General features: G+C 42.2%; 1 protein-coding gene across 2 annotated transcripts in view; it reads left to right on the top strand.

Annotated features, from left to right (window-relative positions):
- The window catches only part of LOC132401721 (uncharacterized), a 308,491-nt gene that overhangs the window by 1,305 nt on the left and 281,529 nt on the right, over positions 1–25,657 (top strand). The window lies entirely within an intron of this gene.

Genomic DNA, 25,657 nt, shown 5'->3' with positions numbered 1-25,657 from the left:
CAAGAAGGACACTTCAGTGCCTGTTTCCATGTACATGTGATAGATTAATTTGTATCTGAATCAGTACCATTTTGCGTTCTATGGTTTAGTGGGTCAAAAAGCAGCTGGAATCACAGTGGTGGTCCTGTGCCAGTGAGAGAGCAAATCAGCTGTTTATTACTCTACCCTCCCTCCCACAGGCAAAGAGCTTTCAACTTGGGGAATTCACTCCTCAAAATCCTCCTCTCTTGGACCCGAAGTCTCTGGCTGCACCCATTGCCCACCGTTGCTCTACCTCCTTTAGGTGGTTGTGTAGTTTTTAATCTGTTGGACTAGATGCCTCTGAATCACATCGGGACATTTAGCTGGGATGAGGAGTGTAAACAGGGTGAAAACATGCCCTCTTTTACTTTGATATGCTGGGGCCGACCAGAACTCGAAGTCAGGTTTAGGGTGGAAGGTGAAGTTTTCACAGAGAATCTGAGGGGGAAACTTCTTCACTCGGAGGGTGGTTGAGTGTGGAATGAGCTGCCAGATTTGATTGTAACATTTAAGAGAAGTGTGAGTAGGTATGTGGACGGGAGGTGCTTGGAGGTCGATGGGATTAGGCGAGATGATTGGGTTGGCAGGGCCTGTTTCTGCGCTGTAGTACTCTACGACTTCATTAAGATGTTATATAAATGCAATTTGTTGTTGTACAAGCTAAACTAAACAGTAACAAGCTGGAGAAATGGAGGAAGGAATTGGTAATGAGAGCAAGTGGAACTAGACATTGAAGGAAAGCACCACTGGAAGTATTTTTGTTCATGCAAGTGAGTATGACACAGCAGATATATAAAGCTGTACAACAGCACAGAGAGAGGGGGCATGTCAGAAACCTGTGTCTGGTCTCCATGGCAGATATATAAAGCTGTACAACAGCACAGAGAGAGGGGGCATGTCAGAAACCTGTGTCTGGTCTCCATGAAGAGTCATTAAAAAGAAATGGTCATCATCTGGCAGAGGTGGGGGGGTGGGTGTCAGAACGATCTTGTTACATGTAATGTGCTCGGTGGTGAACTACATATACCTGTCTGGACACACCCCCTGCTGACTGCTCCTGCGGCTCCTCCCACTGACACCGGTATAAAGGCGATTGAGGCCTGAGCCCGGCCCCTCAGTCTCCAGGATGTAGTATGGTGGTCAATTACTGCTTGTTCTTTCTTCCAGTCAATAAAAGCCGATATCTCGCCTTCACGTCTCAGAGAGAGTTATTGATGGTGCATCATGCTCTCAGAACATTTTAGAAAGAGGTCTCCCTCAACGATTATTGCCAAACCAGGATGTTAAATTGGCACACTGAATTTCAGCAGATTTTTCCACCCCTCCTCCCAGGCCCCCACACTTTACAGCCTCATTTTAAAACTGTGTATTATCATTTCACAATTCAAATAATTTTGTACATTATTGGGAATGCACAACTATTAGTCATTAGTTCTTGCAAAAAGCGAAAACGTAGGTGAAAGATTGGCTTTGTTAGTCAAATGTACATCGAAACACTGTGAAAAGTGTCACTTGCATCAGTGGTCAACACGGTACAAGGATGCGCTTTAGGCTGCCTGCAAGTGTTACCAACGTAGCACGCCACCAACTCACTAATGCCTAGTAACCCGTATGTCTTTGGAGGAAACCGGAGCACTGTTGGAAACCCACAAGATCATGGGGGGAATGTACAAACTCTTTACAGACTGCGGTGTCCCTGGCACTGTAAGAGCATTATGCTAGTTGTGACGCTACTGTCCCACCCACAGTAAGCCTATGTATAACTTATGGATCATATAACGTTGATATAACGCTATGTGGCTGTGATGCTGCTGCAAGCATGTTTCTGTATGAACATGTACAATAAACTTCACTTTGATTTCAGGTCTAACAACTATGCAAGAGATTATGATTGATGGTTCCTCTCTCCCTCCCTCCTCATCCTTTTTGCCTCCTGTTTGCTTATCTTTTACTTAAATGAAAGAATTTCCTGTGATAACAAGTTCCACAGTCTTTGGTTAGTGAGTAACTTCCAAAATCTTGTATTAGTACCATCTAGATCTAGTATCACTTGCAAATAGACTTGTATGCCCACCCCATCAAGCCCCTCCAGAATCTGTTCTTCATCTTCAGGCCCGGCCTGTTCAGTCTTTTCTGATGGTATTAAACGTTCAGCTCCAGAGCCAAAGTCAAGTTTATTATCGTATGCACAGGTGCAGAGAGAAACCAACTTGGAGCAACAGCTCAGGCACAGATAATTAGGGACACAAATATCAAAGAAAAAACTTAACTTGTTCAATAATGCAACTAGATTAAAAGAAAATAAGATCAACAAAGATCCCCCTGAAGGTTCTTGGCCTGAGATATTGACTATTCATTGTCCTCCATAGATGCTGGCTGACCTTTTGAGTTTCTTCAGTGCTTTGTATGTGTTAGTTCAGATTTCCAGCATCAGACGTCTCTCTTGTGTCTTGAGAAAAAGCGTATACGAGTCGCCTTCTAGCTGGGTTTAGAGAACGAAATATGGTTTATAGAGTTGGAGAGTCTGAGACTTGTAACGCACAATAACAGGCTCTTCAGCTCAAATGGTCCATGCCCACCTAAGCTTTACCCCTAAACACATGAGAGTCTGCAGATGCTGGAAATGCAAAGCAACGCACACAAAATGCAGCCGGTCAGGCAGCATCTATGGAAATGCAGAAACAGTCGACATTTCAGGCCAAGACCCTTCTTCAGAACTGGAAAAGAAGGGGGAAGACACCTGAAACATTACCCATATTTGATTCATATCCCTCAGAAACTTTCCTATCCATGTACCCATCCAAATACTTTTCTTTGAGCAATGATGTAGCAAAGCATTCGGGCATAGGAAGCAGTGGTTCAGTGCATCTGAGTGCCTTTGAAATCTACAGTCACTGTGAGCGGTAATTCAGTAAGCTTTTTGAAACTTAGAGTAATTTTTTTATGTATTGCACTGTACTGCTGCTGCAAAACCACACGTTTCACAACCCATGTCAGTGATAATCAATCCGATTCTGATTCTGACTGTCGACATCTTTATATTCCTAAAATCTCTCTCAGGTCTGAACCTGAGGAATCACAGTGGAATCATCTTACGTATACAGTCAGTGGCCACTGTTTTAGGTACAGGATTAGAACCCGGTGTGCTCTTCTGTTGCTGTAGTCTATCTGCTTCAAGGTTCGGCATATTGTGTGCTCTTTCTGCACTCCACTGTTGTAACTCATGGTCACCTTCCTGTCAGCTTGAAGCAGTCGGGTCATTCTTCTCCGACCACTGTCATGAGCAAGATATTTTCACACACAGAGCTAGTATTCACTGGATGCTTTTTGTTCCTCACACCATTTGTTGTAAACTCTGGAGACTGTAGTGAATGAAAACCCCAGGAAATCAGCAGCTTCTGGGATTTTCAAACCACCCTGACTGGCACCAACAAGCATTTCACAGTTAAGCCACTTGGATCACATTTCTTCCCCATTCTGATGATTGATCTGAACCTCCTGACCATGTCTGCATGCTTTTATGTATTGAGTTGCTGACTCATGATCGGATGGTTAGACATTTGTATTAATGAGCAGATTTATCAGGTTTACCTGATAAAGCATATAGTGTGGTAAATGCAGCACTCAACTGACCCATCTAGTCAAGATCTGAGGAGGCAGGAATCGAAGGATCACTTTACTCTCTTCCCGCAGCTTCCTCGGTAACAATCCATTCCTTCCTTGAACGATATTTTGGGTGATATGTCTGGAGCTGCACACTCTGGGATGTGACTAAGCTAATGAAGGGGCAGAAAAGATTTACTACGATGCTACCTGGATTGTAGGCCTTGTGTTTGTTGTTGCATACTCTTCCTGAGATCAAATCATTACGTAGTGCACTGAGATCAAACAAGCTAAAACAATAACAATGCAGAATAAACTGTAACAGTTGCAGAGAAAGTGCAGTATAGGTAAACCATAAAGTGCAAGAAATTAACAAGGTAGATTGTGGGGTTAATCTCTTACTGTATTCGTTTGTTATGTGCCCTGTTGTACGATATGGGTGATCATGGTCTTTCTATTACCATGGTTGTTCTTGCCAATTTTTTTTTTAACAGAAGTGGCTTGTTATTGCCTTCTTTTGAGCAGTGTCTATACAAAATGGGTGACTTCAGCCATTATCAATACTCTTCAGAGGTTGTCTACCTGGCGTCAGTGGTCGCATAACCAGGACTTGTGTTGTGCACCGGCTGCTCATAAGACCGTCCACCACCTGTTCCCACGGTTTCATGTGACCCTGTTGGGGGTGGGGGGTAAGCAGGAGCTACACCTTGCCCAAACGTGACCTGCAGGCTAGCGGAGGGAAGGAGCAGCTTGCACTTACCTTGGGAGAGACATGTCTCCATCCCACCACCCACTTATCATAGTAGGGAAACATTTAATAGTCTTATAACTGTGGGCTAGCAGTTGAGCCTTGTGGTTCATGCTCTCAGGCTGTGGTGTCTTTGCTCATGGGGTGAGTGGGGGGGGAGAGAATGTCCAGGGTAGGAGTTTATGATTTTGCTGGCTGCTTTACTGAGGCAGTGAAGATCTGCCAACGGAGATGCCAAAGGAAGGAGCAGTAACAACATTTAAGAAGCATCCGTGCAGGTACCTGAAAGAGCAAGGCCTAGTGGAACTAATGCAGCACATGTGATCAGTATAGATAGGGGAGAAGGTACAGGAGAGATGTCAGGGGTAGGTTTTTTACTCAGAGAGTGGTGAGTGTGTGGAATGGGCTGCTGGCAACGGTGGTGGAGGCGGATACGATAGGGTCTCTTAAAAGACTTTTGCATAGGTACATGGAGCTTAGAAACATAATCGAGTCACATCAAGTCAAGTTTATTGTCATTTTGACCATAAACTGCTGGTACAGTACACAGTAAAAATGAAACAACGTTCCTCCAGGACCCTGGTGCTACATGAAACACAAAACTACACTAGACTATGTGAGACAGCACAAGGCTACACTAGACTACGTAAAACAACATAAAAACTGCACTTGACTACAGACCTGAAGAGGACTACATAAAGTGCACAAAATAGTGCAGGGCAGTACAATAATTAATAAACACCACAATAGGCACAATCGAGGACAAATTACAATATAATAATAAATAACGTCAATGTCAGTCTAGACTCTGATGGCTTGGGGGAAGAAACTGTTGCACAGTCTGGTCGTGAGAGCTCGAATGCTTCGATACCTTTTGCCAGATGGCAGGAGGGAGAAGAGTTTGTGTGAGGGGTGCATGGGGACCTTCACAATGCTGTTAGCTTTGCAGGTGCTGCGTGTGGTGTAAATGTCTGTAATAGCAGGAAGAGAGACCCCGATGATCTTCTCAGCTGACCTCACTGACCTGCAGGGTCCTGTGATCCGAGATGGTGCAATTCCCGAACCAGGCAGTGATGCAGCTGCTCAGGATGCTCTCAATACAACCTCTGTAGAATGTGATGAGAATGGGGGGGGGGGGGGGGTGGGAGATGGACTTTCCTCAGCCTTTGCAGAAAGTAGAGACGCTGCTGGGCTTTCTTGGCTATGGAGCTGGTGTTCAGGGACCAGGGGAGATTCTCCACCATGTGAACACCAAGAAATTTGGTGCTCTTAACGATCTCAATGGAGGAGCCGTCAATGTTCAGTGGAAAGTGGTCGCTCTGTGCCCTTCTGAAGTCAACAACCATCTCTTTTGTTTTGTTCACATTCAGAGACAGGTTGTTGGCTCTGCACCAGTCTGTTAGCTGCTGCACCTCCTCTCTGTATGTTGACTCATTGTATTTGCTGATGAGACCCACCACGGTGGTGTCATCGACAAACTTGATGATGGTTCGAGCTGTGTGTTGCAGCACAGTCATGGGTCAGCAGAGTGAACAGCAGTGGACTGAGCACACAGCCCTGGCTCAGTGTGATAGTGTTGGAGATGCTGCTCCCGATCCGGACTGACTGAGGTCTCCCAGTCAGGAAGTCTAGGATCCAGTTGCAGAGGGCTATGGGTAAGCCTGGTAATTTCTAAGGTAGGGACATGTTCGGCACAACTTTGTGGGCCGAAGGGCCTGTATTGTGCTGTAGGTTTTATGTATTTCTATTTGTACACAATTTCTCTTATTATGGGCTGATGAAAGCTCAGGTCTTTAGAAATGTTTTTTGTACCATTTTCTAGCTTCATGCACCCCTACAATTCTTTTTCTAAGACCCTCTGTAAGTTGCTTGATTGTGGAATGGTGTGCATAACCAAACCTTTCTTCAGAAGAGAAGACTGTCAGTAATTTGACATTGTGTGTTTTTTTTATAGGGCAGAGCACCTCTGTGACTCACACCTCCAATCTCATCTCATTGATTGGAACACCTGACTCTAAATAATTTTTGTAGAAAGCATTACCCCAGAGATTCACATACTTTTCCCCAACAAATACATGCAATATTGAATTTTTTTTTCAATCAATAAATAAATGGACAAGTATAATGTTTTTATGTTATTTATTTAGTTGGGTTCTGTTTATCTTGTTTTAGGACTTGTGTGAAGATCTTTTCACATTTTAGATCATGTTTATGCAGAAATAAAGAAAATTCTACAGGGTTCATGAACTTTCTAGCACCACTATGATAGACTGAATTCCAGGAATCCTCTGCTTATCTGTAGCTGAGCCTTTTCAAATTGCCAAGTCATGGCACCAGAGATGACGCAGCAGAAGAACAGAGACTGAATTTACCTTTGGACAGAGATCTGCTGGATCTTTAACCATTACTAGTTCAAAAATTGCTTAACTGTTAGTGATGCCACCAATTGTTGAATAGCCTGCCGCGTGGAGGGTTCAGACGAATTTGTCATCTTATACATAATTGTGGTGAGGTACAGGTACAAAGAAAAGCATTCAGCAATGTCAGAGGCTCGTGGGTTCAGTGTGCACATTGATCATGGATCAACAATCAACGACCAACTTCATATGCCATGTACACTCAGTGACCACTTTATTAGGTACACCTGCTTGCTCATGCAATTATCCAAGCAGCCAATCATGTGGCAGCAACCCAATACATAAAAGCATGCAGACATGGTCATGAAGTTCAGTTGTTGTTCAGGCCAAACTTCAGAATGGGGAAGAAATGTGATCTAACTGACTTTGACTGTAGAATGATTTGTTGGTGCCAGACAAGGTGCTTTGAGTATCTCAGAAAATGTTGCGCTCCTGGTATTTGCCACTAAGTGGCAGTTCTGTGGATGATTACACTTTGTTAATGAGAAAGGACAGAGGAGAATGGCCAGACTGGCAAGCTGAGAGGAGGTGCCTAATAAACTGTCACTGAGAATTAGGAATTTGCTGCGACGCGTTGATCAATGCAACAAAAAGCAACATTCAACAATTATAAAGAATAAAGAATTTCCCTAAAAATAAAGTTAGAAGTATGGATATTGAATAAAATTTGCATCATTACATGAATACAATGTAATCAACATTATAAAAAAAAGTTTAACTGTTTACAATACAGAATGTGAGTGAGGCCACAGATAGAGTGAGTGGGGGGTTCTAACTAGAACGATAATTCTATAACATATGGAATTCTGTATAGAAGTATACAGAATTCTACAAATATAGATTATGCATAGATTATACAAGATGGTGTTTAAGAGGCTCTTAGGCACATGAATGTGAAAAGAACGGAGAGATAAGGACATTGTGTGAGCAGAGCAATTATTTCAGCTAGGCATTTAATTACTGTTTAATTAGTTTGGCATAACATTGGGCCGAAGGCCCTTATTCTGTGTTGCGTTGTTCTCTGTTCTGTAATGTGGGGGGAAGGAACTGTACAAACATGACATTAATGCAAAAAAAAGAGACATGTCTATGGTCATGCAACAGTTAATAAAAATGAAGGAAAGGGGTGGATTAATCTTCATCATGATCATCATCATTATGTGTCGAGTCATTTGACATGGGCGATCATGGTCCTTCATCTGTCTTTAATCTGTCTACTGAACGAGGCATTGTTGCCTGTAGGGAAGACCCCTTCGTGCTGTTGCTCCATCCATGACCATGATTGGTCTTGGCAAATTTTTCAACAGATGTAGTTTGCCATTGTTTTCTTCTGGACAGTGACATTACAAGACAGATGAGCCATGCCACTGTCAATACCCTTCAGAGATTGTCTACCTGGCATCAGTGGTTGCATAACCAGGACTTGTGATATAGAAACATAGAAACACAGAAAACCTACAGCACAATACAGCCCTTCGGCCCACAAAGCTGTGCCGAACATGTCCTTACCTTAGAAATGACCTTCAGTTACCCATACTCCTCTGTTTTTCTGAGCTCCATGTACCTGTCCAGGGGTCTCTTAAAAGACCCTATCATATCCACCTCCACCACCGTTGCCAGCAGCCCGTTTCATGCACTCACCACTCTTTGCATAAAAAACATATCTCCGACATCTCCTCTGTACCTGCTTCCAAGCACCTTAAAACTGTGTCCTCTTGTGCTAGCCATTTCAGCCCTGGGAAAAACCCTCTGATTTATCCACACGATCAATGCTCTCATCATCTTATATGCCTCTATCAGGTCACCTCTCATCCTCCGTCGCTCTGAGGAAAAAAGGCTGAGTTCACTCAACCTATTCTCATAAGACATGCTCCCCAATCCAGGTGATAATGCGCCAAGTGCTCATACAACCATCTACTACCTGTTCTTATGGCCTCCATAGCCCTGAACCAGGGAGAGGTGAGTGTTTTGGGTGGGCTAAGCAGGTGCCACACCTTGCCCAAGGGTGACCTGCAGTCTAGTGGAGGGCAGGAGCACCTTACACATTCTTTGGAAGAGACATATCTCCACCCCACCACGCTCAGATTAATTTTACAGCAAGTTAAAGGGTTGGCAAAGGGACCCATGTGGTGTTCTACTGTTCTATGGTCTTTATTCTGTTGCTGAGGTGGGGTTAGGATTGTTCAGGTCAGTTTGAAAACCTGGTAATTGCAAGGAAGTAGCTGTTCCTGAACCTGGTGATGTGGGATTTTAAGTTTATTTATAACCATATAACTATTACAACACAGAAACAGGCCATCTCGGCCCTTCCAGTCCGTGCCGAGCTTATATAGATATATATATATATAGCCCACCAAATTGTAGCAACAAGAAGGCATGTCTTTTATAGTGAAGATGCGTAATGATAGACACCGCCTTCCTGAGTCAGCGTCTTGTCCAGTGGTGGAATGGGCTGCACTTGTGATGGACAGGCTTGTGTCCACTACCCTCCTCAGTCACAATGCGTTGGCGTACGATATTAAGTACTGGCTGTTTAAGGCAATACAGATCACTGTGACTCAGGAGTTGGGTGAAGAGGGCAGGAGACGATGGGTGAAAACAAGCAGGAACGTATAGAACAGTTAAACAAGAACGGGGCAGAGAGGCACAGTCATCTGGGTGGTGAACAGAACCTTCTATGGGCTGCACTGTTTACCAGAGATTACTTGGCAAAGAGTCCCCTGCTGAACTGCCGTTTCCCTCTCTTCGTGCATGACTCAGCATCTCAGAAAGTTATTTCACAAAATTGTGTTTGTCAACTTGTGCACAGTGCTGTAGCAATGACAACATTCTCTTCTGAAATAAGCGCAGAAAATGCTAGAAGTTACAGACCAAGCAGCATCTGTGGCTGGGAAATCAGTTAACGATCCAGGCCAATGACCTTTCATCAGTCCTGCTTTAAGTTGTAGCTCAAACGCAGTGGAACAAAAAGTCTGAGTGAAGTGCTTTAGTAGCGAGTCATTAGCACGGCTTTGTAGTGTAGCATGAGCTTTTCCAAGCTGGTCTCTGGAGCAGACTATCATTGTCTGTCACTTACTCATTTAGATGTGACGCTTTAAGCAAAAACAACAGTTATTGAGGCAGTTCGTCTTCATTTTGAACTGCTACAAACAATATTACAAGATATGTCCACGTGAAGCAATCTCTTAAAGTCACACACACACACACACACACACACACACACACACACACACACACACATACACACACACACACACACACTCACACACACACATACAAACACACACACACACACACACACACACACACACACACACACACACACACACATACACACACACACATACACACACACACACACATACAAACACACACACACACACACACACACATACACACACACACATACACACACACACACACACACACACTCACACACACACATACAAACACACACACACACACACACACACACACACACACACACACCCCTTCCCTGTGAATCTGTTGGAGCTGTCTCTGGTATCAGGTCCTCCCCACGTGGCATCCTCTGCAAAGGTGAGACCTGACGTAAATTAGGGTCCTCTTTGTCAAGCACCTCCGCTCCATCTGTCAAAAGGTAAACTTCCCAGTGGCCAACCATTTTATTTCCTATCCCCATTCCCGTTCCAACATGTCAGTCCTTGGCCGCCACTTTTGCCATGATGAGGTCACTCTCAGGGTGGATAAATAACACCTATATTCCTTCTAGGTAGTCTTCAACCTGATTGCATGATCATTGATTTCCCCTTCCAATATTTCTTCCCTCTCTTCACTACCCTGTCTACCCGTGTTGCCCTTTCAAAGCCAAAGTAAATTTATTATCAAATTACATATCTATCACCAGATACTACCTTGAGATTCATTTTCTTGCAGGCATTTACACAAAAATAAAGAAATACAATCAAATTTACAAGAAAACTATACACAAATGAAGACTAACAACAAATGTGCAAAAGAGGACAAATCGCGCAAATAAAAATAAATAAATAAATAGATAGATAGATAGATAGATAGATAAATAAGTAAATAACACTGAGAACATGAGTTGTAGAGTCCTTGAGAGTGAGTCTGTAGATTGTGGAATCAGTTCAATGTTGAGGTGAGTGAAGTTATCCACTCTGGTTCAGGAGTTTGATAATTGAATGGAACTAACTGTTTCTGAACCTGATGGTGTGGGACCCAAGGCTCCTGTACCTCCTGCCCAAAGGTAACAGTGAAAATAGAGCATGACCTGTAGCCCTGATGTAACTGTATCCCTGGGATTTCCTCCCCAGTGCCCTATCATTCACTGCCCATGTTCTGCCTGACTTTAATTTCCCAAATTGCATAACTTCACAATTGCATGAGTTAAATTGCATTTGCCATTTTTTGCCAGTTGATCTTGGTCCTGTTGTCACCTTTGGCAGGAGGTCATAGGGCAATGACATTGTATTAAATACAACAATCATGCTATTGAATCCACTGAGCTAGTGATTCCAGCCTATACAGAAACCGCAGCAGACAATTAATCTAACCATTTGCATTTGGGATAAACCAAATGGTGCCCCCCATTTCACACCATCACTGGCACCAGTGGGCTTGTTGCACGTGGCCTCATTATTGTAGGCATATGATCATACGTGGTTAAAGGACATGATTTTGTGCAGATTTCAACCTTTCCTCTCATGTTGTGGAAGTCCTGAATTATTGACTTTCTGGGAGAATTGGTTAGCACTCGAAACTCTGGTAAGATTTCACAGTGCATCTTTATGAGCATGCTTCAGGCTGGTACTGAAGGTCGTTTCCAGAAAACGACCTCCCTGCTCACCTTACCTCAGCTCTGGGATTCCACAGTTTTCTTGGTAAGCCTATTTCAGATTTCCGGTTGTCCACCTACACTTCGAGAACCTCACACCCTCTATCACCAAGAATGACAAAGGCAACTGGCACAGGGGAACCTCACCATTTGCAGCACATTCCAAACCCCACACCATCCAGACTTAATCCTGGGGCTAATTCCTGGAGATCCACACCCAACCACACACCAAGTGCACCTTTAAGGGATGAGTTACAATGATTCTTCCACACTTGCTCAGGGTTAAGAGATACTGACCTTGCCAGAAATCCCTCCATCCCATTATGTTTAACAAAAACACACTCCGCAATATTGTTATTGTATCGGTTTGAAATAATCTTCCAGGGTTAAAGCAGGCTCACTACTCAAGTAATTTCAGGAGATTTAAACTGTAGAGTGTTGTAATCAGAAGAATTTTCTAGCTGAGACCATGAGTAATACAGGAAGGAATGTCTATTCCACTCGTGGGTCTGAATTCTGTTTGTTAGTCACTATTTCTGAAACCATTATTTTTCCCCTAATAAAGCTGAGTTGGAATAAAGGAAGGAAAGAATAAAGGAAGAGCTTAGTAACATGGTGTCATGACAACCTTTCCCTCAATGTCAGCAAAACAGAAGGAATCGTGACAGTGCACACAATCCTGTCTACATTGAAAGCACTGAGGTTGAGAGCTTTAAGATCCCAAGAGTGGACATCACCAACAGCCTGTCTTGGCCCAACCATGAAGATGCTGTGGCCAAGAAAGCTCAGCAATACCTCTACCTTCTCAGGAGGCCAAAGAAACTTAATATGTCCTTGTCAATCCTTAGCAACTGTTATTGGTGCACCATAGAAAGTATCCTATCTGGATGCATAACGGCTTGGTATGGTGACTGCTTTACCCATGACTACAAGGAACTATAGAGAGTTGTAAACACAGCTCAGCACATCATGTGGAAACCAGCCTCCTTCAGTAGACTCTGTCTACGTTTCTCACTGCTTCAGTAAAGCAACCGACATAATCAAAGTCCCTATCCACTCCAACATTTTCTCTTATTTCCTCCCCTATCGGGTAAAAGATGCGAAAGCTGATTGCATGTACCATCAGTCTCAAGGACAGACACAGTACTTGCTGTCATAAGACTATTGAATGGTTCCTTAGTACCATATTAGTGGAATATTGACCTCACAATCTACCTTGTTATGATTTCGCATCTTATGGTCACTTTCTCTGTAGCTGTTACACTTTATTCTGCATTGTTACTGTTTTAACTTGTTCTATCTCAATGCACTATGTAATTTGATCTGTATGAACAGTACGCAAGACAAGCTTTTTGTTGTATCTTGGTACATGTAATCATAATATTCTGATTCTAATTCCAAAATGGAAGTGATTGAGGTCAAAACACTACAGAAATTCCTCAGATTACTTTCAAGAATATCAGGTATTCATAAAATATACAGTTCTACAACACAGGCAAGGCATTGTCTTCATTCACTCTGCCAAGCATATCATTATATATGTTTACAATATAGCATGTAAATATATTTTCAATATTTTAATCTCAAATATGCTGTCAATGATTATTTTGTGAGGGTGTGACTAAGGACTGAGCCTCTCAGTATACAATGGCAAGAGGACACTAGAATGTAGCTTTTCCCCGCAGAGCCTGTACAGTTGCTGTCCCTCTGCATGTCCTCCTGGGAATAGATTCGCCTTATTGGTGACATGTACTATCAAACAGCGAAACATAGAGTAAAATGCTTCGTTTTCTGTCAGCAACCAACACAGTCCAAGAATTGTACTGGGAGAACATAGAAACTCCTCAAAGCCAGTGACAGCACAAACAAAATGCTGGAGGAACTGAGCAGGTCAGGCAGCGTCTATGAAGAGGAATAAGCAGCCGACATTTTAGGCTGAGACCCTGCATCGACACTGTCCTGATGAAGATAGTCAGTCTGAAATGTCGATTGTTTATTCCTCTTCATAGACACTGCCCGAACTGTTGAGTTTCCCCTGCATGTTGTGTCTGTTGCTGTGGTCTACTCCAGGTTCAGTTCTACTCAAATCCACCTGGATCCCATTTCCTCTCACACTTGCAGCAGATCTTTATAGAGAGGAGCCAAGTGTCTAAACATGTCCAAAATTCTCTTCCGTTTAATCCCATTTCTCGATCTCATTGCATACAAAGGAACAATTATGTAAATGTGGCACTGCTGTTGGTACATTCCATCCAAGGCCAGAGCCAATGAAGTACTTGCAAATTGTCAAACCGATTACAAAATAGGATCTGTAGCACACGATGTTAATAAAGCACCCTTCCAAAGAGATGAATGTGATGATTTATTCTGAGAGAGAAATATCGACCAGATTTTGGGAGTGTCTCTCCTCTGCATGGAATCTTTTACATCCACCTGAGAGCACAAGAAAGGCCCTCAGTGCCAAATGCATTTAGTAGGGACCCTGGGTGTGGTTATTAAAGATCATGGACTGCTGTTTGTATAAAATCCAGGGTACATTCACCACAATATTTCTTCATCGACCCATATCTATAAAGGATTGTAAACACAAAGTATCCTGCAGATGCTGTGGTCAAATCAAGACGTACAAAAAAGCTGGACGAACTCAGCAGGTCGGGCTGCTGGTTTCAACGGATGCTGCCTGACCTGCTGAGTTTATCCAGCTTTTTTGTACATCTGTAAAGGATTGTTAGCAGGAAGATAGCATGACTGTGGTGATTGACTTAATCAAAGACTAATCTAACTAAAGCGGCCAGGATAGTCAATGAACCCACCTACCCAGGACACTTTCTCTTCTTCCCAGCTCCATCAGGCAGAAGACAAAAACTTGATTGCACTTACCACCAAGCTCAAGGACAGTTTCTATCCTACAGTTAGAAGGCTATTGAATGGTCTATGATAAGATGGACTCCTAACCTTGCCAGCTAGCTCATTATAGCCTTGCATCTTTTAGTCTGCTTTCATGGCACTTGCTCTGTCGATGCTCAGATACATCCTAGGATGCCCTGGAACACATAATCAGTGATGTACTGTGGGGTTATCAGATGTTGTGGGTCTTTCAACATCAGACACCGTCACCCAGGCAACCCATCCAGGGTGGGTCAGGCCCTGGTTTGAGTCCCAACAGCATTGGTACATGGGTCACACCCCTTGATCCATACCAATCTGGAGGCTCGTTCAGCAGCTTCTATGACAGTTCTGATAACTCTTCTTTGCAGCTGCAATCTTAACACTTTATGCTGGATTCTTTTCTTGTTTTCCCTTGTAGTTCGTCAATGTACCGATCTAATGAAATGATCCATGAGAATGACATGCAAAACAAAGAATTTTTAGTCCATTTGACAATAATAAACCATTTTACCGATTTATCCAGTAGACATTGAATCCCAACCTGCTGCTCAAAAAGCAGAATTTAATCTTGTGAACAATCAAAGGTTCAAATGATGAAAGCTTTATTTATTATCAAAGTATACAAATCTGAAATTCTTCTTCTCCAGGTAGCCACAAATTCATGAAAGAAAACAACAGAAACCTCCCAAATCCCTCCACCCCGCACAAAAGAGAAACAAAAACAGAACGATCGCATCGGCACACAATCCCCCTCCCTGCACACAAAAATGAGAAAGATCTGGTGTAAAACACAGAATATAAAAATTTTGGGAATAAAATGCATGATTTCAAACAGGAAATTGTCAGCAGTTTGGGCAGTATTTATGGAGAGCATACTTACTTTCCCAACTCTTTAAAATCACCTTTAAACTTTAACATCAGAAATGCTAAGACCTGAAATGCCAACCCCGTTTCCCTCTGTAATGACAGAACTAATTTTTAATACAGCAAGCTCCAACAAGCATTAAGTAACACAATACTCTTGTGTAACACACACAAAGTGCTGGAGGAACTCAGCAGGTCAGGCAGCATCAATGGAAAGAAATAAGCAGATGATGTTTCTGGTGAAGATCATTCAGTCCTGACGAACATTGACTGTTTATTCCTTTCCACAGATGCTGCCTGACCTTCTGAGCTCCTCCAGCATTTTATATATGTTACTTTGGATTTCCAGTATCTGCAGAATCTTTTGTATTAATTATCTATTATAATGATATTATAGTTAGAAAGAGAGAGGGAAAGGGGGGTAGAGAGTGGGAGAGGGGGAGAGAGAGATACAGATAGAGATAGAGAGATAAAGAGAGAGACACAGAGAGAGAGGGGAGGGAGAGAGCGAGGGAGTGAGAGAGAGAGAGAGAGAGAGAGAGAGAGAGAACACACAAAAAATGGATCTTCCACCACTCACTTGGAATACATCTAAGTAACTCTGTGAATTCATTAAATCAATCGAAGGTTAATTGTATCTGCTTATAAATTTTAAGCTCTGTGCTGTTAACTGATTTTTTTTTTAAAGACTGCTTTGGATTTACAAAAAGATATCACACTGGAATGTGATATCTGATGTGGGAGGTACATTGCAAGAACAAAGATTTTATATCTGTATTTCCCAATCAGTCGGTTAAAAGGGACAGGGTGTGTGATTGTAAATGGATTTTGACTATCACAATCTACTTTTGAGAAAGTGGACAGTGTGAGCAAGTAAATGTTTGATGGGCTTCACAGTCCATTTCTCTCCCTAACACGTTTATCTCTTCTAATTATTCTCCTTCTTCTGGCAGCAATGAAGGTCCTCTACCTCTAGTGGCATTCACAGCTTCTTTCATCGTGTCAGTAATGTTTGGCATGGGTGAACCTACCAAGAGCCAAAGCATAAAGCCCTGACTCCAGCCAGCAGAGCTCTCCAGGTCATTGAGGCACACAAGCCTCCATACCACGACATGGTTGTGGTCCTCTTGGAGGATTTATCTTTTCTAGAGTCCAGTTTATCCTCCAGTACCTTGGTACATTGAGACAATAAGACAATACTAATCGTTTACATCAACCCTATATTAGTCTCCCCATGTTTCTATTGAGCCTCCCTCTCCCGACTCTACCACTCACCTAAGCATATGGACACCCGCAAGGCTTTAGTATGTAGGAGGAAACCCGAGCCCCTTTAAGAAACTCAGACATTCACAGGGGGAATGTGCAATCTCTACACAAACAGAATCAGAATCAGAATCAAGTTTATTATCACCGGCATGTGGCGTGAAATTTGTTAATTTAGCAGCAGCAGTTCAATGCAATACATAATCTAACAGAGAGAAAAAAAATAAAATAAAACTAATAATAATAATAAACAAGTAAATCAATTAAGTATATTGAATAGATTTAAAAATAAACATGCAAAAACAGAAATGCTGTATATTAAAAAAAAAGTGAGGTAGTGTTCAAAGATTCAATGTCCATTTAGGAATCAGATGGCAGAGGGGAAGAAGCGGTTCCTGAATCACTGAGTGTGTGCCTTCAGGCTTCTGTACCTCCTACCTGATGGTAACAGTGAGAAAAGTGCATGCCCTGGGTGCTGGTGGTCCTTAATAATGGACGCTGAGGCACCACTCCCTAGAGATGTCCTGGGTACTTTGTAGGCTAGTACCCAAGATGGAGCTGAATAGGTTTACAACCTTCTGCAGCTTCTTTCAGTCCTGTGCACCCCACCCCCAGTACCAGACAGTGATGCAGCCTGTCAGAATGCTCTCCATGGTACAACTATAGAAGTTTTTGAGTGTATTTGTTGATAAGCCAAATCTTTTTAAACTTCTAATGAAGTATAGCCACTGCCTTGCCTTTTTTATAAATACATCGACATGTTAGGACCAGGTTAGATCCTCAGAGATCTTGACACCCAGGAACTTGAAACTGCTCACTCTCTCCACTTCTGATCCCTCTATGAGGATTGGTATGTGTTCCTTCATCTTACCCTTCCTGAAGTCCACAATCAGCTCTTTCGTCTTACTGACGTTGAGTGTAAGGTTGTTGCTGCGACACCACTCTACTGGCTGGTATTTCGCTCCTGTATGCCCTCTCATCTTCATCTGAGATTCTACGAACAATGGTTGATGTCAGGATTGAACTGGGTCCCTGGTGCTGGGAGGCATTGGCTTATGAACAATGCCACTTTCATGTTGCTGGGATTACATAATGCAGGGATGCAAATTTAGCTTTGCTGCACCTCTTTGCTTAGAGTCATAGAGAAAAACAGCATGGAAGTAAGCCTTTTGGCCCATCAAATCCTAACTAACCATCTACCATCCATTTATGCTAGTACCATTTTGTGCTTCCCAAATTCTCATCAATTCCCCCAGACAGTGCCACTCACCTACACACTATTGACAATTTACAACAACCAATTAAACTATCAGCCGGAACATTTCTGGGAATAAACCAGAAAACCCAGAAGACGCCCCTGAAGTCTCAGAGAGAACGTGCAAACTCTGTACAGACAGCAACAGAGGTCGGGATTGAGCAGAGTTACTGGAGCCACGAGGCAGGATCTTTCCAGGTTGTGTTTGATGTGAGCCCATGTAGAGCTTTGGAACCAATTGCAAATCGATTGCCAGGTCAGCTGGAAAGGTCGCTGGATGCAGTCTACTGTTATTGCGGAAATCGTATGTTTTCAAGACAAAGAAGTCGGCAGGAAGAATCATTGCAGATAATCCCCATCTTGCAAACTGCCTTTCCCAGCAGCTCCCTTTTGGAAAGTGCTATAAGGCTATTAAAGCAAAAATCTTCAAGCCATTTTAAAAGTTTCGTCCCCCAGGCCATTAATCTGCTCAACCATTTTAGTTAGCCACCCCCACCACGCTCTATCTATTAACCCCGTCATTGCACTGCACTACAAATGCTTTTATCCACTTGTTATAATGCTGTTTACTTTGTAAGTACTTGCTGATATTTATGTATTTATGTACATTTTATTCCATATGCATACTTTAACCTCCAACTTGGTTTTTATATAATTCTTCATAAATGATGAACAATTTGGTTTTTTTTTTGCTGCTTGTCCTACTCTAACAAACACACCACAGCAAATTCTAAATGCATGTAAATGTATATGATAAATAAATTTGATCCTTGATTCTAGAAGTAAAGTAGACCAGTTGTCTTTTTAACATGCTTTCAGTATTTCTACACCTCCAGCTATACAGCATCCCTTCAATTTGCACGAGGGTGTATTCTCCCAGCTATTAGAGTACGACTTGACCCCATCTGCTGTAGAAGTACTCAATGGTCTCTTTATCAGGTACACCTGTACACCTGCTCATTAATGCAAATATCTAATCAGCCAATCATGCTGTAGCAACTCAGTAGATAAAAGCATACAGACTTAGAGAAGAGGTTCAGTCATTGTGCAGACCAAACATCAGAATCGGGAAGAAATGTGATCCAAGTTACTTTGACTGTGGAATGAATAATCTTTGGTGCCAGACAGGTTGGTTTGAGTATCTCAGAAACTGCTGATCTCCTGTGATTTTCACAGACAACAGTTTCTAGCATTTACAGACAATGGTGTGAAACCTGAACAATATCTAGTGGCAGTTCTGTGGGTGAAAATGCCTTGTAAATGAGAGAGGTCAGAGGAGAATGCTTAAGTTGGTTCAAGCTGACAGGAAGGTGACAATAACTCAGTAACCATGAGTTACAACAGTGGTGTGCAGAAGAGCATCTCTGAGTGCTCAATATGTTGAATTTTGCAGTAGATGGGCTACAACAGCAGAGGACGACCAACAGGCTCAGAGGCCACTTTATTAGGTACGTCCTGTTGCTAATGAAGTGGTTACTGAATGCATGAGGGTTTTGCACTGAAACCATATGTAATTTCCCATTCATTTCCAGAAGATCATCCAATAGTTGTTGGAGTGGGCTGACAAAATAATTAGATTTATTAAATTAACTTAACATCTCACCCTGCTGGGATCTAAAGCACAATTGTCCAACATCATAAGCATTGCAGAGCCAATCAATACCTTACTCACTAAACCCAGCTAACTAGCTCTGTCTCTAAACTCTTGATGAATCAGAGGGTAATTGTATCTGCTTATAAATTTCAGGCCCGGTGCTGATGATTGATTTTCTTTCTTTAAAGACTGGTTTAGATTTACGACAAGGTATGACACTTTGAAATGATATGTCTGATGTGGGAGGTACATTGTAGGCACAAAACTTTTATATCTGCTTTTAGTATTACTGTTTCCTACTCAGTGTTGGAAGGACAGAGCGTATTTTGACTATCACACTCTTGCATTTGAAAGGGTGTACATTGGGAAGAAATAAGATTTTGCTGACTTTCAAAGTACAAAGTTTCAAAATGCATTTATTATCAAAGAATGTATAAATTATACGAACGAGGTTTGTTTGCTTAACAGGCAGTCGCAAAACAAGGAAATTGAAAGAGCTCAAGTTAAAAACAAGACCAACCCCAAGTGCTCACAGGAAAAGAGAGGGGCAAAAACACAGAACAAATCATATCAAAAATAGAAGCAAGAAACAACAACAACATTCCGAAGCAAATTGAATCCTAGATCAAAATCCCCGGAGCAGCCCAGAGTAGGCCCAAAGCCTCAGTATTCTGTTCATCATAGTAGCAAGGCAAATCTCCACAAAGTTGCAGATACAAAACACAGCAGCCTGGAGTAGACTCACACTTTGACATCATGGAGGGTGAAGCCCCCAGATTATCCGGGCCAGCATTTAAATTTTCAAAACCTCTAGTCAAGTCACTTTTATTGTCATTTTGACCATAACTGCTATGTACAGTACATAGTAAAACTGAGACAACTTTTTTCAGGACTGTGGTGTTATATGACACAGTACAAAAACTAAACTGAACTATGTTTTTTTAAAAAAAAGGCGAAAAAAAACAACTACACTGGACTACAGACCTACCCAGGACTGCATAAAGTGCACAAAATAGTGCAGGCATAACAATAAATAATAAATAGGGCAATAGGGCAGTAAGGTGTCAGTCCAGGCTCTGGGTATTGAGGAGTCTGATAGCTTGGGAGAAGAAAGTGTTACATAGGCCCAAATGCTACAGTGCCTTTTCCCAGATGGCAGGAGGGAGAAGAGTTTGTATGAGGGGTATGTGGAGTCCTTCATAATGCTGTTTGCTTTGTGTTTGCAGTGTGTAGTGTAAATGTCTAATGGTGGGAAGAGAGACCCCGAAGATCTTCTCAGCTGACCTCACTATCCACTGCAGGGTCTTGCGATTTGAGATGGTGCAATTTCTGAACCAGGCAGTGATGCAGCTGCTCAGGATGCTCTCAATACAACCCCTGTAGAATGTGATGAGGATGGGGGGTGGGAGATGGACTATCCTACTATTTTCGCACTAGGACCTGGGCTTCGCCACCGGCGAGTTGCTCCGGGCCTAGGTTTTGCTGCCAAAGGAGCCTTACTCAACCTCTCCAAGTTGGCTCGGCTCCCTAGAATGACTCAAACTCATCTGATACTCAACACCCTGCCTTTCTAGTCTACATAGGTTGGCAGTTAGATTGTCCAAACAGCAGATTGTACCTCACCTTTGTGTCAGACTTCGCCAAGGTGAGTCACTCTGGGCCTTGAACACACCCTCCAGCGATTCGCTTTGAATTTGGATTTCACTGCCTAGAAAGCTGTTCTCGACCTCTCCAATTCAGCTCAGTGCTTAGAGGGATCCACCCTCGTACCTGGGTTAGTTGGTCGTGCATTGGAACTCTTCTGTCCCATCCTCTCCCCTCCAAATCATTCACTCCAACCAGCGCGGCTCCAACTCCAGGTGTGTCAAGTTTTGTGATCTGCCGTGGCGGCGTAGCGGTTAGTGTGACTTTATTACTGCTCAGGGCATCAGAGTTCAATTCCAACGTCTTCGGTGAGAAAGTTTGTACGTCCCTCCCATGTGTGCTTGGGTTTCCTCTGGGTGCACTGGTTTCCTCCTATTGTCCAAAGATGTCATTGTAAATTGTCCTGTGACTAGGCTAGGGTTAAATAGGTAGGTTGCTGGGCAGTGTGGCTCTTTGGGCTAGAAAGGTTTGTTTCACATTTTATCCCTAAATAAATTAAAAAGAAATAAAATAATTCCTCTCTCTAACCTATTTACCTTTCCTTGGGATCTAATTTATCATTCAATGCCTTGGCTACTCTACATAGGGGCTCAGAGTCATACAGTGTACAGGACAGAAGCAGGACCTTCAGCCCATCACATTCATGCTGATTATTTTGCCCATCTACGTTAATTTTGAAATCATTAGAATGATTTCCTTCTCCGCCTTTCTTATTTAGTTGTTTCTCTAGGTGTCTCTGAAACAGTAAATGTGTCTGATTCCACCATAAGAGCTGGTGGCACGGCTGCATAAGTGGAGGCACATTAGCATGTAGGGCGGCAATGGTAGTGCAATGGTTAACACAATTGCCTTACAATGCCAACAGTCGCTGATCGGGTTTATTCCCACTAGGGGCTGAAAGGGGATTCTACATTCTCCTGGTGACCACATGGGTTTCCTCCTGATGCTCTGGTTTCCTCTCATGTTCCGAAGACGTATGGTTAGTGATAGTGAGTTAAGGACATGTTATTCTAGCGCCGGAGGTGTGGTGACACTTGTGGGCTGCCCCCAGCACAACCCTCGGTCTGTGTTGGTTGTTGACACAAATCAACGCAGTGTTTCAATGTACTATATATGTATGACACCAGTAAAGCTAATTTTTCATCCTCAAACCTTCCGGCAGCATGCTCCAGGTGTCAACTGCTCTCTGCGTTTTAACATCAGAATCAGGTTTAATATCTTTGGCACATGTCATGAAATTTTTTGTTCTGCGGCAGCAGTACATTGCAACACAGGATAATAAAATCTATAAATTACAATGAGAAGTGTGTATATATAAAAAAAAATAAATAGGTAGTGCAAAAAGAGATTGAAAATACTAAAGAAGTGTTCATTGTCCATTCCAAGATCTGATTGTGGAGGGGAAGAAACTGGTGCTGAGACATTGAGTGTGTGCTTTCAGGCTTATGTGCCCCCTTCTCGATGATAGCAATGAGAAGAGGGCATGTCCTGAGTGATGGGGTTGGGGGGGGGGGGTGTCCTTAATGACGGATGTTGCCATTTTGAGTCATCGCCTTTTGGAGGTGAAGATATGGTGATGAAATGATGGAACAGACTCGATGGACCAAATGGCCTAATCCTGCTCCTATATCTTATGGTCTTATAAGGTGTCCTGGATGCTGGGGAGGCCAGCACCCATAATGGAGATGGGTGAGTTTATAACTTCTGGCAGCTTTTTCCTAAACTGTGCAGAGCACCTCCATATCAGACAGTTAGGATGCACTTCATTGTACATCTGTAGAAATTTGTGAGTGTCTTTGATGACAAACTAATTTTCCTCAAACTCCTAATGAAATATAACCACTGTTCTGATTACCGCGTCAAAACTTCTGTTATCATTATTAAAGCTGCTTCTCCTTGGATCATGCCTCCATTTGTACTTTCTCAGTAATTCACACTTTGTTCTGCATTGTTATTATTTTACCTTGCTCTGCCTCAATGCTCGGTGTAATGACTTCGTTTGTGTGAACAATATGCAAGATAAGCTTTTAATGTTATCTTGAAACATACGAGAATAATTAAAATAAATAATTAAAACTAGAACAGTTACTATCCCTGAACCATCAGGCTCTTGAATAAAAGGGGATAACTACACTCACTTTGCCCATCATTGAAATGTTCCTACGACCAATGATATCATTTAAAGACTCTTTATCTCATTATTTCAGTTTCTTTTTATTTATTGCTATTTATTTATATTTGCATTAGCACAGTCTGTTTTCTTCTGTGTTCTGCTTGATCTTTCATTGATCTTGTTATAATTACTATTCTATGGATTTTCTGGGTATGTCTGCAGGAAAATAAATCTCATGTTGTACATGGTAACATACACTATATGTACTTTTATAATAAATTTACTTTGAACTTTAAAGTTAAATGAAATAATTAAAACAATGCATTCATGTTTTATACCTCTACCGGGGGGTCAAAGATTCTGACTGTCTACCCTATGTGTCTCTTATAAGCTTACATACTTCTAGCAAGTCATCCCTGAGAGACCTCTTCTCCAGTGAAAGCAAGTACAGCCTATCAAATCATTGCAGTCCTCTAATCCAGGCAACATCCTGTGAAAATTCTTCTGCCTGCTCTCCTTCCTATACTCTGATGACAAGGATTGCACACAATACTCCAACTGTGGCCTAACTGAGAGTAAGCTCTTTAACCATGAATAAATAAATTAAATTCTATTGTATACTTTACTGCATGGGCCACTGGGCAGAATATACGTCTTGATAGCCTAGCGGCGTTCAGAGCAGTTGTATGAACCTTAACCAAGGAATTGGTTTTGTCCAGAGACTTGGAGGCATTGGTAGTAGGCTGTGAATTAAAAGCACAAGATGTCACATCTGTGGAAAGAAAAGGAGAATTCTAGAATTTAATTTTTCAGATATCAGAACTGAGAAAGGAGAAGAAAGAGGTTTATGGTGCAGAGGAAGGGAAGAGTGGAGGAGAGAGCAAAAGAGAAAACCTATTACGGAGTAGAAAGAGGAACAATTATTTCCATTTAATCAGCATTGAAGAGAAACTGACTGACTCATGTTATGACAGCTTGGCGTTTCCACATCAGCTCGCCGGATCAACCAGGAGAATGTCGCCTTGACAAACACACACCATAGCTGCAATTTACCAGCAAGGGTCTAGCAAACTTTAGTTGGACATTCGGTCCCAATGTACCTCTCTCCTTCTCAAAGCAATAAGTGCTGGCTTTGACAGTGATAAATGTAAAACACTAAAAATAAGAAGGCACTGAAAATGTGCTTTGATAGTATGAAAATTTGGAATAATATTGATTATCTGGAAATGTTGATTTCAGTGTGAGCAACTTGCCCTCTCAGAAGACTGATTTGATTAAAAACTAGAACATAGAAGATGGAATATTACAGCACAGTACAGGCTCTTTGGCCCAAGATGTTGTGCTAACCTACTACCCTACTCTACTCCACGGTCAGTCTAACTCTTCCATCCAACGCAGCTAATTATCCTTGATTTTTCTTTCATTCATCTGCCTATCCAAAGAGTCTCTTAAATGTCTGTGTTTTATCAGCCTTTTAGTTATTTCTCTATTTCTCTAATGTATTTTCATCTAATTTATAGTCTATGTTCTGCATTGTACTTTAGTGCTGCTACTAATCAACAAATATCATGCCATATGTCAGTGATAATAAACCTGATTCTGAAGTGCGATATGAAACTTTGAGCAGGTGGGTGGTTGAGATATTGTGCGCTTTCTCCAGTGCTCTTCAGCTGTTGAACCCTTCGAGCTTCCATAAAACCAGAAGACTTCTGAAGTACTTGGCTGGTCAGGCAGCCTCCATACTGAGAGAGAGGGGTGGTGGGGGGTGTGGAGCAGAGAGGGGAAGAGAGAGAGAGGGAGCCAGAGTTAACTTAGCAGGTCAGTGACCTTTCTCTGTGCTGCTGGCTGCATGACCTTGCAATAGATCATTACAATAATGCACTCTGAAAATGATAAAGTATGGTATTACTTAAAGAAAGTCAATAGCACTATTCTGGGAACCTGCCATTAGATGATTATAATCTTAATGGGGATTTTAAAGGACTGTTACCATTTTAGCACTATTAAATTTTTGAAAAGGGATTTCTAGATTCTGAGGTGTCCAACCTCATTCCTACATTTGGAAAGGTATCTCTACACAGGGTTTAGGGTAGTAGAGTCCCACTCTGCACATTAATCACTGTGCAACAGTCCCACCCTAGGACCACAGTATCTGAGATCATCTCTGAACAACGGCAACTTCCAAAAGGAATCAGAAGGATGGTGGCTCTCGCAAGAGTCATTGTCCAAAGGAAATGATTGTAGTGGATTTTAATCACATTACCTCAAACGCTGTACAAAATTAATTACAGAATAAACGGATGGATCAATATACATTTCTTTTACAATCGCATATTGAAGACTAGGCTTTCACTCAATCAATTCACCTTCTGAAAGGAAATACGCAGATCGAGAGAATCGGATGGCAGA

The sequence above is a fragment of the Hypanus sabinus genome, chromosome 11, assembly GCF_030144855.1.
Source record: "Hypanus sabinus isolate sHypSab1 chromosome 11, sHypSab1.hap1, whole genome shotgun sequence".
Classification (NCBI taxonomy): Eukaryota; Metazoa; Chordata; class Chondrichthyes; order Myliobatiformes; family Dasyatidae; genus Hypanus; species Hypanus sabinus.
Note: the sequence above shows the minus strand (reverse complement) of the source record. Positions and strands in the feature narration are given on the sequence as shown.